General features: G+C 52.8%; 1 long non-coding RNA gene across 1 annotated transcript; it reads right to left on the reverse strand.

Annotated features, from left to right (window-relative positions):
* Positions 1-1,097: 1,097 nt before the first annotated feature.
* Positions 1,098-3,000, reverse strand: LOC112544330 (uncharacterized). Its single transcript, XR_003087680.2, has 3 exons — positions 2,622-3,000; positions 2,095-2,183; positions 1,098-1,586 (listed from the first exon to the last, which is right to left on the reverse strand). It is a non-coding gene; the product is annotated as an uncharacterized LOC112544330 (long non-coding RNA).
* Between the last annotated feature and the right edge of the window lie 9,328 nt (positions 3,001-12,328).

Genomic DNA, 12,328 nt, shown 5'->3' on the forward strand with positions numbered 1-12,328 from the left:
AATCAGCTTGATTCCTGTTGTCCTCTTGTTTCATTTCCAGAAAAGGGTTGGGTCTACTGATTAATTTGTGCCATGGCTGAGACCCAGCAGCTCTAGGCTCAGAACTTCGTGGCCCCGGCACTTGTGGGCTTGCTTGCATCGATTATGAATGTAAAAAAATTGCTTGATCCCTAGCACCTCAACCACTTCCCATGACACAAGAACTAGGGTCACCAAAATGAAATGTAGCAGGTTTACAACAAACACAGTGTGCAGTTAACCTGTGGAACTCCTTGCCAGAGGATGTTGTGAACCCTGTAACAGAGTTCAAAAAAGAGCTAGATTAATTCACAAAGGTTAGGTCCATCAATGACTATTAGCTGGGATGGGTAGGAATGGTGTCCCTAACCTCTGTTTGCCAGAAGCTGAGAATGAGCAACAGGGGATGGATAATTTAATGATTACCATTTTCGTTCATTCCCTCTGGGGTACTTGGCATTGGCCATTGTTGAAAGACAGGACACTGGACTAGATGGACCAGTCTGGCTGTTCTGATGTTCTTATGGTTGGTTCTCTTTAACCGGCATAGCCATGAGAACATCTTTGTGGTTATTATGAGCTCCATACAGCCTTTGCGTTTGATTGGATACATCACGGCAGCCGAGGGAGTAGAATTTAGGTCTGTGATCGCACATGTGACGTGCCCCACCACCAGCCTCGTTCTCATTGTCTCTTGCTCTTCCTCCTCCTCCCCGCACATGACTCTGTAAGTAGTGGTACAGAGTGCAACACCCGTGAGAGGGTATGTGATTAAATTAACCCTGCAATTAAGCACCTGGGTCTGGTCCAGGCTAGTTGGTTTTGGCTCGGGCTGCAAAACAGGGGTATGAATGTTTGGACTCAGGCTGGAACCTGGGCGCTGGGACCCACTGCCTTTCGGGGGGTCAGTTTTGAGCCCGGCCGGATGTAGCCTGAAGAATAGGCCATAGCTCAATGGCTTGAATAGACACTGGATGGGCAGGACAGCCCGCGCCGACCCTTTTTCCCCACTGGGCGGGGTTATCATAGAACACTAGGACTGGAAGGGATCCCAAGAAGGCATCGAATCCAGTCCCCTGCCCTCATGGCAGGACCCAGTACTGTCTAGAGTAGACCAACCCTAACAGACATTTATCTAACCTGCTCTTAAATATCTCCAGAGATGGGGATTCCACAACCTCCCTGGGGAATTTATTCCAGTGTTTGACCACCCTGACAGGTAGGAAGTTTTTCCTAATGTCCAACCTCAACCTCCCTTGCTGCAGTTTAAGCCCATTGCTTCTTGTTCTAGCCTCAGAGGCCAAGAGGAACAAGTTTAAACGGCTATCAAGTCCCCCCTCGGTCTTCTCCTTTCCAAACTAAACAAACCCGATTCCTTCAGCCTTCCTTCATAGGTCATGTTCTCGAGACCTTTCATCATTCTTGTTGCTCTTCTCTGGACCTTCTCCAATTTCCCCACGTCTTTCTTGAAATGCGGTGCCCAGAACTGGACACAGTACTCCAACGGAGGCCTAACCAGCGCAGAGTAGAGCGGGAAAATGACTTCTTGTGTCTTGCTCACAACACACCTGTTAATGCAGCCCAGAATCACGTTTGCTTTTTTTGCAACAGCATCACGCTGCTGACTCATATTCAGCTTGTGGTCCACTATAACCCCCAGATGCCTTTCTGCCCTACTCCTTCCTAGACAATCGCTTCCCATTCTGTATGTGTGAAACTGATTGTTCCTTCCTAAGTGGAGCACTTTGCATTTGTTCTTATTTAACTTCTTATTAAACTCCGTGTCCTCCATGAGAAAATTGTTCCCTTATTTCTAGTGCGGACATCTCTCGGCCACGCCCACCTGAGCCAGAGGGGAGGAGCTTAGGACACGCCAATGGGGTCAGTCTCTCCCATTGGCCAATGTGTGTGCCAATGGGGGAGACAGGCAGCTGGGGCAGGTAGCTTAGGCGTGGTGGGTCGCCAGGTTGTTTTCTCGGCTCTGACAAGTTCTATGTTTGGCTGCTCAGTGTCACGCTGTCTATCGCTCCGGGCCCAAGTCCTTTCCTCCAAGGAGGGGCTACCTTTTGTACCCACCTCGCTCTGGTTTCAGCATCGCTGCGGTGAGGCCGGCTGAGAAGCCGGGGAGAGGTTCATCAAACGGAGACCCAGAGGCTCTTTGTGACCTAAATTGGAAAACAAGCAGGCCAATTAGCACAGCTGCCGCCCTCCCCTTATTGGCCATAGGGGATTTGAAAGGACATTTATTTTAGGCCGCTCCTAGTGGATTCCCATGCCCCTAATTATAGCACATGCTTGTCAGGAATGTTGAAGCTCTGGGAAGCTGGCCGGCAGAGGGGCGGCTGGGGGGTGTGGATTGGCCTGTGGGGCAGGCAATATGAGCGGACCGGATGCAAGATTGGAGGAGAAGGCTTTGATTTGTGTTTGATGCCTCCGTCCCCCAGCCCAGCTGACTGGCAAAGGCATCAATCCTCCATCTGTGCCAAAAAAAAAAAAAATGCTTCCCGCAACAACACTAAGGCGGAAGTCCAGATGACTTCAAATCATGGGTGCAGTGGAGGGAAAGGACTGTTTCTTCTCAACCCCCACCCCCAGACAGATACCTTGAACATGATAGGACTGCTCCTAGCAAAGCAGGCTTCTGAATCAGCTCCAGAGATTCCTTTTGATTCCAAGAGAAACCAGGATAACGTTCCAGGATGGATTTTACAACCCTATAAAGGCCTCCCCTGTCACCACACTGCGCACAGCACAAATAAACCAATAGACAGAGCTATTCTTCCTAAGAGGCACATTTTTGGAGACTTGTGTAACTACCACTCAGTAGATTTGAACCCAGAACCTTCTGGAGCATAACTTCAGAGCAGCATCAGCATGAGGGTATGTCTACACTACCCTCCTCATTCGAACTAGCGGGGTAATGTAGGCATACCGCACTTTCAAATGAAGCCCGGGATTTGAATTTCCCGGGCTTCATTTGCATAAGCCGGGCGCCGCCATTTTTAAATCCCGGCTCGTTCGAACCCCGTGCCGCGCGGCTACACGCGGCACGAACTAGGTAGTTCGGACTAGGCTTCTAATCTGAACTAGCTGTACTCCTCGTGGAATGAGGAGTACAGCTAGTTCGGATTAGGAAGCCTAATCCGAACTAGCTACTCTGTGCCGCCTGTAGCCGCGCGGCACGGGGTTCGAACGAGCCGGGATTTAAAAATGGCGGCGCCCGGCTTATGCAAATGAAGCCCGGGAAATTCAAATCCCGGGCTTCATTTGCCTGAGTTATTCAGCGGCCTGGCTCTCAGTATAGTCTGGAGAGCAGTGTTTCTTAAACTACGTGTGCCGCGGTGAGGCAGTTGGCGGTATGCTGCAGAGAACAACAGAGTTCAAAATGGCTGCCCTTAAAGGGGCAGGCAACCCCCCATTTTTTTTTTTTGCTCAGTAACTTCCCTCCGACCCTTTTTTTTCCTCAACAAAAAATCCTTGGTGATCCTCATAAAAAACTACTGTTTGGTGTTCCTCAGTCTTAAAAAGTTTAAGAAACATGGCTGTTGAGCTCCCTTGTTCTTATCTCTCTCTGTAAGAGGTCTAAGTATCACTCCGTCGGACAATGAGCCCCACTACAGCTACTTCTACACTGTAGGATTTTGCCCGGAAACCCCCACCACGTCCAGGGAACACGTTCACTCTTCTGCTAGCTTTTTTTTTTTTTTTTTGCAGACGTGCAAACACGGTCTTTTGGAAGCCCCATCTTCTTCATTCCACGCGGAAGAAGGGATCTTCCGAAAGAAAGGGATTTTCTGGGGAAAAAAAGAAAAAAAAACAGCTGTAGTGTGGACCTAGCCGCGGTGTGTGGGTCACTGCTACTCCGCATTTGCATCTTCCCGAGCTAAACTTCAAGCAGATGTTCTCTTGCACACTCCTCTCTCTATTGTTTAGGGCTAGTTTGTGCGGGGCTCACACCCACACTCGTTAACGCTTTTTCCATGGCTTTAATGAGACGGCTCTAGTGAGGAAGTACCGGCCAACATAAGGGTGCCATACGCGAGTCCATGATTGAATTCTGTATCAGTAGTGAGTGTAGGTTTGCCGGCTTTCCCAAGGAACCTGGTGACGGGGGGCAACGTGGACCAGAATTGTCCAGTGTCTCTGCTCGCATTGAAGTAGTTGGTTCCTAGCTCTTGGATTTGTGCGGGAAACCTTGAAAGAGCCTCTGGAGTGTAACCGACGTAGGGATATCATCCGGAGCCGGGGGCTCATTGGTACACATTGAGGGAATGGTTCTGAGTGTAATCCCCCATGCAGCAAACCTGTGGAACTCCTTGCCAGAGGATATTGTGAAGGCCAAGACTGTAATAGGGTTCAAAAAAGACCTAGATGGAGGTCTTTCCTGGCTATCAGCCAGGATGAGTAGGATTGGCTTTTTTGCGGAAAACACTACTGTGCTGTCTACACTGGCCCTTTTCCGGAACAGTTTTCCGGAAAAAGACTTTTGCCCAAACGGGAGCAGCATAGTTTTTCTGGAAAAGCACTGATCGTCAGTGCTTTTCCATAAATTCAAGCGACCAGTGTAGACAGCTGGCAAGTTTTTCCGCAAAAGTGGCTGATTTTCTGGACTAACTTGCCAGTGTAGACACAGCCTTTCAGTGTCATCACTGCATTTTTTATTTTGACAAAAAAAATTTTTGACCAAAATATGTCAGCCAGGTCTAGTGGGGAGGGCTGTGATGGTCTTTGGGGCCTAGGGGAGTCCAGTCCTGTTTCAAAAGAAGTCTCTAGGGATGCCAGGTGTCCCGTATTCACCTGGACAGTCTGGTACTTTCGCTTCCTGACGGGTAAAAAATTCAGAAAATACCGGACACTTAAAATGTCTGGTATTTTCTGACATTTTCCTGTCCAGGAGGCGAAAATCCCAAGTGCTTGCCTGGTTGCACAGGGGAGCTTTCTGACCCAGAGCAGGAAGACGAGACGGTGGATGGTCGCCGGCAGCCTGTTAGGGCCAAAAAGCCTCAAAAGCATTTCTTAAAGGGGCCGTGCTGTGTTTTTTTTTTCTTAACAACTTTGGTCTCCCCCTTTTTTCTCAGCAGAATGTTTTCACCAGTGTTTTTTTTTGGGGAGGGGGAGAGATTGGGTGTTTTTGGTTAAACCCTCTGGTGACCCTAGAAGTCCCCCAAGAAAGTTCCATTAATATTGAGATTTCCTGTTACCCACAGTGCCTGTCTCTTTGTGAGGGATTTGCATGTGGCTGGGCACAGACTCAGCCGGGTTCTTCCCTGGCCTCAGCTCAGGTTCCTCATTTGCCTCCCGTATCGTACGATGGGCTGCACCCAACGCTCCCCACGTACACCTGTCCTAATGTACAGCCACCTCCTCCCCCACACACGTCCCCTCCTGTTGTACAGCCGCACCGCTTCCAGCGTCAACAGCCACAGTCATTGGGCCAGTCTCAAGCGCATTTGTTCCCCTGGCTCTTTGCTATTCAAATCTCCTCTCAGCTGAGACATTTCCATCCCGGATTAGGCCCCTTCTCCATTTGCCTAACGAGGGCTGAGTCTCCTATCCTGGAAGATTTGCATGGGATAACGATGGTCGTTCAGCCAGCCTGGACCCCCAGCCTCCTGGGCAGAGAGCTACCAGCCTGACACTACATTTTCTTGCCTTCTTATTTCTTGTGTGCTTAGGGGGGTCTGTGCTTTCCGGGGCTTAAAGCACGTTATCCCTTCTGAGCTGAGCCTCTAGCCAAAAACTCCAGGGCTGTGTCTACACTGGCAAATTATTCTGGAAAATCAGCCGCTTTTCTGGAAAAACTTGCCAGCTGTCTACACTGGCCTCTTGAATTTCCGCAAAAGCACTGACGATCTCCTGTAAAATCATCAGTGCTTTTCCGGAAAAACTTGCCAGCTGTCTACACTGGCCGCCTGAATTTCCGGAAAAGCACTGACGATCTCATGTAAAATCATCAGGGCTTTTCCGGAAAAACTATGCTGCTCCTGTTCGGGCAAAAGTCTTTTTCCGGAAAACTGTTCCAGAAAAGGACCGGTATAGACAGCAGAGATTTCTTTTCCGCAATAAAGCCCCGATCGCAAAAATGACGACCGGGGCTTTTTTGCGGAAAAGCGCGTCTAGATTGGCCACGGACACTTTTCCACAAAAAGTGCTTTTCCGGAAAAGCATCCTGCCAATCTAGACACGCTTTTCCAAAAATACTACAAAACCTCTTTCTGTCAGGGCCAGCCTCTCTCGACTCTCTGGTTGGTTTCCACAGATATTTTGGGCTGCGCTGAGTCTCTCTGCCACACATACAGTTGATTATGGGATGGACAAGCTGGGCGGTTGCCCGGGGCTGCCATTTCCAAGGGGCCACCGACAGAACTGGTCTTAGAGGGGGAGCTGCAACTGTATTTGAGCCCAACCTTCCGAATCCTCCTTCCAGGTTTCCATGGTTACTCTTTTTTGTTGTTTTTTTGTTTGTTTTGGGGTTTTTTTTTTGGTTTTTTTGTTTTTTGCCTGTGGGATTTTTTTGTTTGTTTGTGGGTTTTTTGGGACTTTTTTTTTTTTTTTTTGCCTGCGTGGTTTTTTGGTTTGTCTTTTTTTGTTAGGACCGGCCCTGGCCACATCCCTTGCAAAACTAATTCCACCCACCCCAGCTGTTGCTTCTGCCTTTGAACCGCCTTAGAGCACAAGGTGTGTAGCTTCTCCCAGGCACCTGTAGTTTGGGTGCAGCTGACGCTGCATAACCCATTCGTCTATAATTAAAAATACCAGCTGGTAGATATGGGCTATTCTGAATGGTGTATCTCCACCCATAAGCACAGCCTCCACCTGGCAGCTTTTAAGTTTCATTTCCTCGCTGGTGCTAGTCCAGCAGCTAAATCCTGAGAGCAGCTTCTACAGGTGATTAATGATACACACTTGAGCGTGATCAAGTGAAACCTCAAAAAGGGTAATGAAAGCTCTAGAAAACATGAGCGAGGAGGGAAGGCTGAAAGAACTGGGCTTGTTTAGTTAGGAGCAGACTGAGAGGGGACAGGAGAGCAGTTTTCAGGTATCTAAAAGGGAGTCAAAAGGAGGAGAGAGAAAAATTGTTCTCCTTGGCCTCTGAGGACAGGACAAGAAGCAATGGGCTTAAACTGCAGCCAGGGAGGTTGAGGTTGGACATTAGGAAAAACTTCCTAGCTGTCAGGTCAGTGCCTCGCATTTTGGCACCTGAGGTGGGGAGCTCAAATGACATCTCCATACCCCCTCATTTGGGCCAAAACTTTGAATTTTCTGCGCTCTGGGTCCTAGTGGAACCTCCCACACGCACACAGTCTGACACCTGAGGTGGCTGCCTCAGTTTGCCTCGTGGTAAGGCCGGCCCTGGCCAGGGTGGTGAAACAAGGGAATGAATTGCTGAGGGAGGTTGTGGTATCTCCAGCCCTGGAGATACTTCAAAGCAGGTTCGATAGACACTTGTGAGGGATGATCTAGACTAGGGCTGCAATAGTGTAGTCGATTAACAGATAAGCAAAAGCTTATCGGTTAATGCTATAGCTGGGATCAGGGCCCTGTTGGGCCGGGCGTTGCACAGACACAGAGAGAGACAGTCCCTGCCCCAGCTGAGATCAGGGCCCCGTTGTGCCGGGCACTGCACAGACACAGCGAGAGACAGTCCCTGCCCCAGCTGAGATCAAGGCCCCGTTGTGCCGGGCGCTGCACAGACACAGCGAGAGACGGTCCCTGCCCCAGCTGAGATCAGGGTCCCGTCGTGCCGGGCGCTGCACAGACACAGCGAGAGACGGTCCCTGCCCCAGCTGGGCTCAGATACAGCAGACCAGCAGGGTAACTCTCCCTGTTTGACACATGGGGAGACGAGACCCAGAGAGATTTTCCAGGCGTGTTGATTGTTGAGATCTCTGACACTCTGGGGTGTGTGTGAGCACCGGGCAGTTGGAAACAGGCCGACGCTGCGGCTCACCCCAGGGCTCAGACACCCCCTGAGACACCCCACCCCGGCTGAGCCTCTGCGGTCCGGGACTCTCAGGCCAATGGACGTGGCTGAATGAGAGAGCCCCGGCGGCAGAGGTAGAACGGAGCCGGCCGGTGGGACCAACGCAGCAGCCCAGCCGGGAGGCTGGTACCCCACCCTCCAAGAGCTCCCCTGGTGCAGCACGCTCCCAACCTGGCACCAGTCCGGTCCCAAGGGTGCCGGGCCATGAAGGTCCAACCTGAGTAATCCCTGGCTAGAGGCGAAAGCAGAGATTTCTCAGCGACCCCCTCAGCTGTTCCAGGCGAGGAGCAGTTCCCCTGCCAGCGGAGGGACTCGCCCCCGCAGGCCTTCCCAGCACTGCCTGGTGTGTGCGGGAATCCAGTTCCAGGCACGGCTGCCTGTGCCTGTCAGCCCCCCCGAGGACGTGACACGTCAGTTCTCCTGCTTCCAGCCCTGGCAGCCTGCTTCTCTGAGTAGCTCCAGAGCCGCACACGGGCTGTTTAGCTGCCGGCTGCACCGTTTGGAGCCTCCTGGACACCCCCACCCCCCGCCCTGGGATCTGGGGCCAGGAGCTGAGGAGACCAGGGGCCCAAAGGGCCATGGGGGGGGGGTGATAATTAGGGGCCAGGAGGCTCCAGAGGGTCCTGCTTCCCCACAGGGCAGGACAGACCCACCTCCCCCAAACGAGCTCATGTCTCCTGACAGCTGCATCCCCTCCCCCATGCAGCCCGAGGCTCAGAGAAAGAGAGTCCAGAGTGGGTGGGGGGCTCAGGGCTGGGCCTCCCTTCCCCTCCCAAGCAGCCCCCCGTGGCCTCCCCTTCCTGCCAGAAACCTGCCCCCCCGAACCTTCCGGCTCTGCCTGCAGGGCCCTGCCCCCCAGCTCCCACCCAGCGGGGTTGTGTCCCCCCAGCCCTGACGCCTGCACCTCCCCCTCCGCTCTGAGCCCCCACATCCCCAAGACCTAGTCCCGACTCCGGCACCCTCCAGAGCCCCAGCCACTGCTCTGAAGAACCCAAGCAATGCCAGGTAAATCTATCTATCCCCATCCACCCCCCCCCCCATCTATCTATCCCCATCCATCTATGTATCTCCACCCACCCCCTCTATCTATCTATCCCCCCACACCCCCCTCTATCTATCTCTCTAGCTATGAATGTGTCTGTCTGTGTGTCTGTCTGCAAGTCCGTTCCTTCAAGAACTCGTCCTAACCCCTGCGAGCGAGGGCCACCAAACGTGGTTGCAGTTTCCTCGTCTCCTAGCGTGAAGCAAGGTCGGGGGTTGGTTGTGCCAGGACACCCGGCAGCCTGGGAAAGGGGCTGTTTTCCGTAACATGCAAAGGGAGGGGCTGCTGTTCAGAGGGATGCACATGAGAGCAGCTACTGAGCGGAGAGGGGAGAGCTCTCCTGCAGAGTGACCAGTGAGACCCACCAGGATCCCCCAGCCAGTGCAGGGACCCCGCCAGGTGACTCTTGAACCCGGCTCCTGGGAAGCGCCGTGGGACCAGAAAGCCCTGGGTATGGAATTAGAAGTAAAGAGGCTGGGCCCGGCCCAGGGGTGAATGGGTGTGAATTAGTTAGAACGTTGGACTAGTTCAAACAGGACACGCCTGCTTTACTGATCCAGACTCTAAACCGTGGATAAACACCAGCTGGCTTGGACCCAGGGCCTCAGGGCAATGAGTCTAAAAGCTCATGAAAGATGACTCATTTTGAAAGCAGACATGCTATTGCCTTGGTGCGCCGCAGGGACAGTGATTCAACCGCCAGCGTTTTCAAGGTGTGGCAAATCTATCTCATGAATCATCCTGAACCCTCTTTGGAGGGAATTTTTTTGGTCAGGATTTTCCCTCTGGCAAGGAGTTCCACAGGTTGACTGTGCGCTGCGTGAAGAAAAACTTTTGTTATACAGAATGGCTACGTCTAGACTGGCATGATTTTCCGCAAATGCTTTTAACGGAAAAGTTTTTCCGTTAAAAGCATTTGCAGAAAAGAGTGTCTAGATTGGCACGGACGCTTTTGCGCAAAAGCACTTTTTGTGGAAAAGCATCCGTGCCAATCTAGACGCGGTTTTGCGCAAGAAAGCCCCGATGGCCATTTTCGCGATCGGGGCTTTTTTGCACACAACAATACCGCGTTGTCTACACTGGCCCTCTTGCGCAAAAGCATTTGCACAAGAGGGCTTTTGCCCGAACGGGAGCAGCATAGTATTTCCGCAAAAGCACTGACAATCTTACATGAGATCATCAGTGCTTTTGCGGAAATTCAAGCGGCCAGTGTAGACAGCTGGCAAGTTTTTCCCCCAAAGCAGCCGCTTTTCCGGAAAAAGTGGCCAATCTAGACACAGCCCTGGTGAGTTATTGCTCGTAAGTGCAATGGATTCTTCTCTGCCCCCATACTTAGCCTATGACACACAGCCTATGACACACAGCAACCACGCAGAAGCTGGCAGGGTCCTGGAGGGAGCAGCTGTGCTTTGGGGCAGCTGGCAATTCCGGGGGAGGAGGCAGTTTGGGCAGGTGGGAGAAGGACATGAACTGGGTGTTGATGCTCAAACTTCTAGCTGTCATTAGAATCATAGAATCATAGGACTGGAAGGGACCTCGAGAGGTCATCGAGTCCAGCCCCCCGCCCTCAAGGCAGGACCAAGCTCCGTCTACACCATCCCTGACAGATGTCTATCTAACCTGTTCTTAAATATCTCCAGAGAGGGAGATTCCACCACCTCCCTTGGCAATTTATTCCAATATTTGACCACCCTGACAGTTAGGAATTTTTTCCTAATGTCCAATCTAAACCTCCCCTGCTGCACTTCAAGCCCATTACTCCTTGTCCTGTCCTCAGAAACCAAGAGGAACAAATTTTCTCCTTCCTCCTTGTGACACCCTTTTAGATATTTGAAAACCGCTATCATGTCCCCCTGTGACGTAGTGGGGGTACTTGCTGGGCTGTGGTGACTTCTGCTGTCTGGAGCAAGACCCAGCAGGGAAAACCTCACTATGCAAAGGTGATGCCAAACCGGTTGAACCAGACACCTCCCATGGAGAGGAACAAAGGAAGGGGGAATGCTGCCCTGGCTGGGGGGCAGGGCTGGAAGAGGGTGAGTTTAGTGGCTGTCTGGGAGCATGGAGGAGACAGCCTAGGGAAAGGGGCTGGAGTTTAGGGGCCCAGTCTCCCCGCATCTCAAGGGGGCCTGAGGCATCCTAGCCCAGCTCTGTGACCAGATTACATCTGTGCTGTGCTGTATCCTGGAGAGGCAATAAACTTCCTCTATTCCACCGGCTGGTGCAGTCTGTTTGTGCCATTTCGGGGTGCAGGAGACTGGGGGACCCCCAACGCGCCATCACCCCCCCCTTAATAACAAATATTGATAACAAATATTTGAACAGCTCAGCAGTGACGCCCTAGATGAGATAGGTGTGCTAAGGGAGGAGAGCACCTACCTGTCTGATTATGTCTACACCAGTAAAGATCAGAATGTCAGGTCTGGTCAAGGGTGAACGTGAATTACAGGTCCTGTCCTGTTGCAACCCAGCGCCCTGCCAGCTTTTTAAACAGCTTCCTGCTGGCTTTTGCAGCCGCTCGGCTCTTGCTGGAGCTGCACCCCAGGTCGCGCCCGCTTGCTTTCGTCTGTGTAGCCGGCGTCACCCGGCGTCTGGCCTGCAGTGGGGCAACGCCGCCCTTCCCCCACAGGGGTCCGGGCCCTGCGGCTCACAGGAGCAGCGTGGCTGTGACCCAGCAGAGAGCCGGCCCTAGGCACATGGGGACCAGGAGGCGGCGGGCTGCTCTCTGGACCTGGTTGGGACTCGCTTGGTGGCAAAGCCTCATGGTCAACGCAAGGGGGATGTCGGCACGTTTCTGCCCCATGCCCAATGGATTCCAAAGTTTTGGGGAAAGTTCTAGGCAGCACCCTACGGATCTGGGTAAAAAACAGGGGTGGGGAAAGGGGCTCACAGACACCCCCGGATGCTAGGCTGGCTCCCCATCACCTATAACCAGCCCTGGAACGGTCTCCGGACCTAAGAGCTGGTGGACGGCGGCTGTGAAACCTCCCAGACAGAGAAGCCCCCATCTCAGCTCTGCCCAGTGCCGCTGGGGCGTAACAGGGGGACCCCCCTGAGCGACTGAGCCCCTCGCCACCCGAAAAGCAGGGCCAGCTGGAGGGAAAATGGCACCCGGGCGAACGCCTATCCAGGCGCCAGATCCCTGAGTGTGGGAACAGCAGGGCGGGGCAGGAGAACCCGCTCCTGGTCCTGGAACCGGGCTGGCCAGGGAGGAGTTTCCGAGACTGGGGGCTCCCCCGGCCATGCATCCCCCCGATCTCCCAGCAGGAGAGCGGGTGCACAGCCAC

The sequence above is a fragment of the Pelodiscus sinensis genome, chromosome 32 (assembly GCF_049634645.1).
Source record: "Pelodiscus sinensis isolate JC-2024 chromosome 32, ASM4963464v1, whole genome shotgun sequence".
In the NCBI taxonomy this organism is placed as follows: Eukaryota; Metazoa; Chordata; order Testudines; family Trionychidae; genus Pelodiscus; species Pelodiscus sinensis.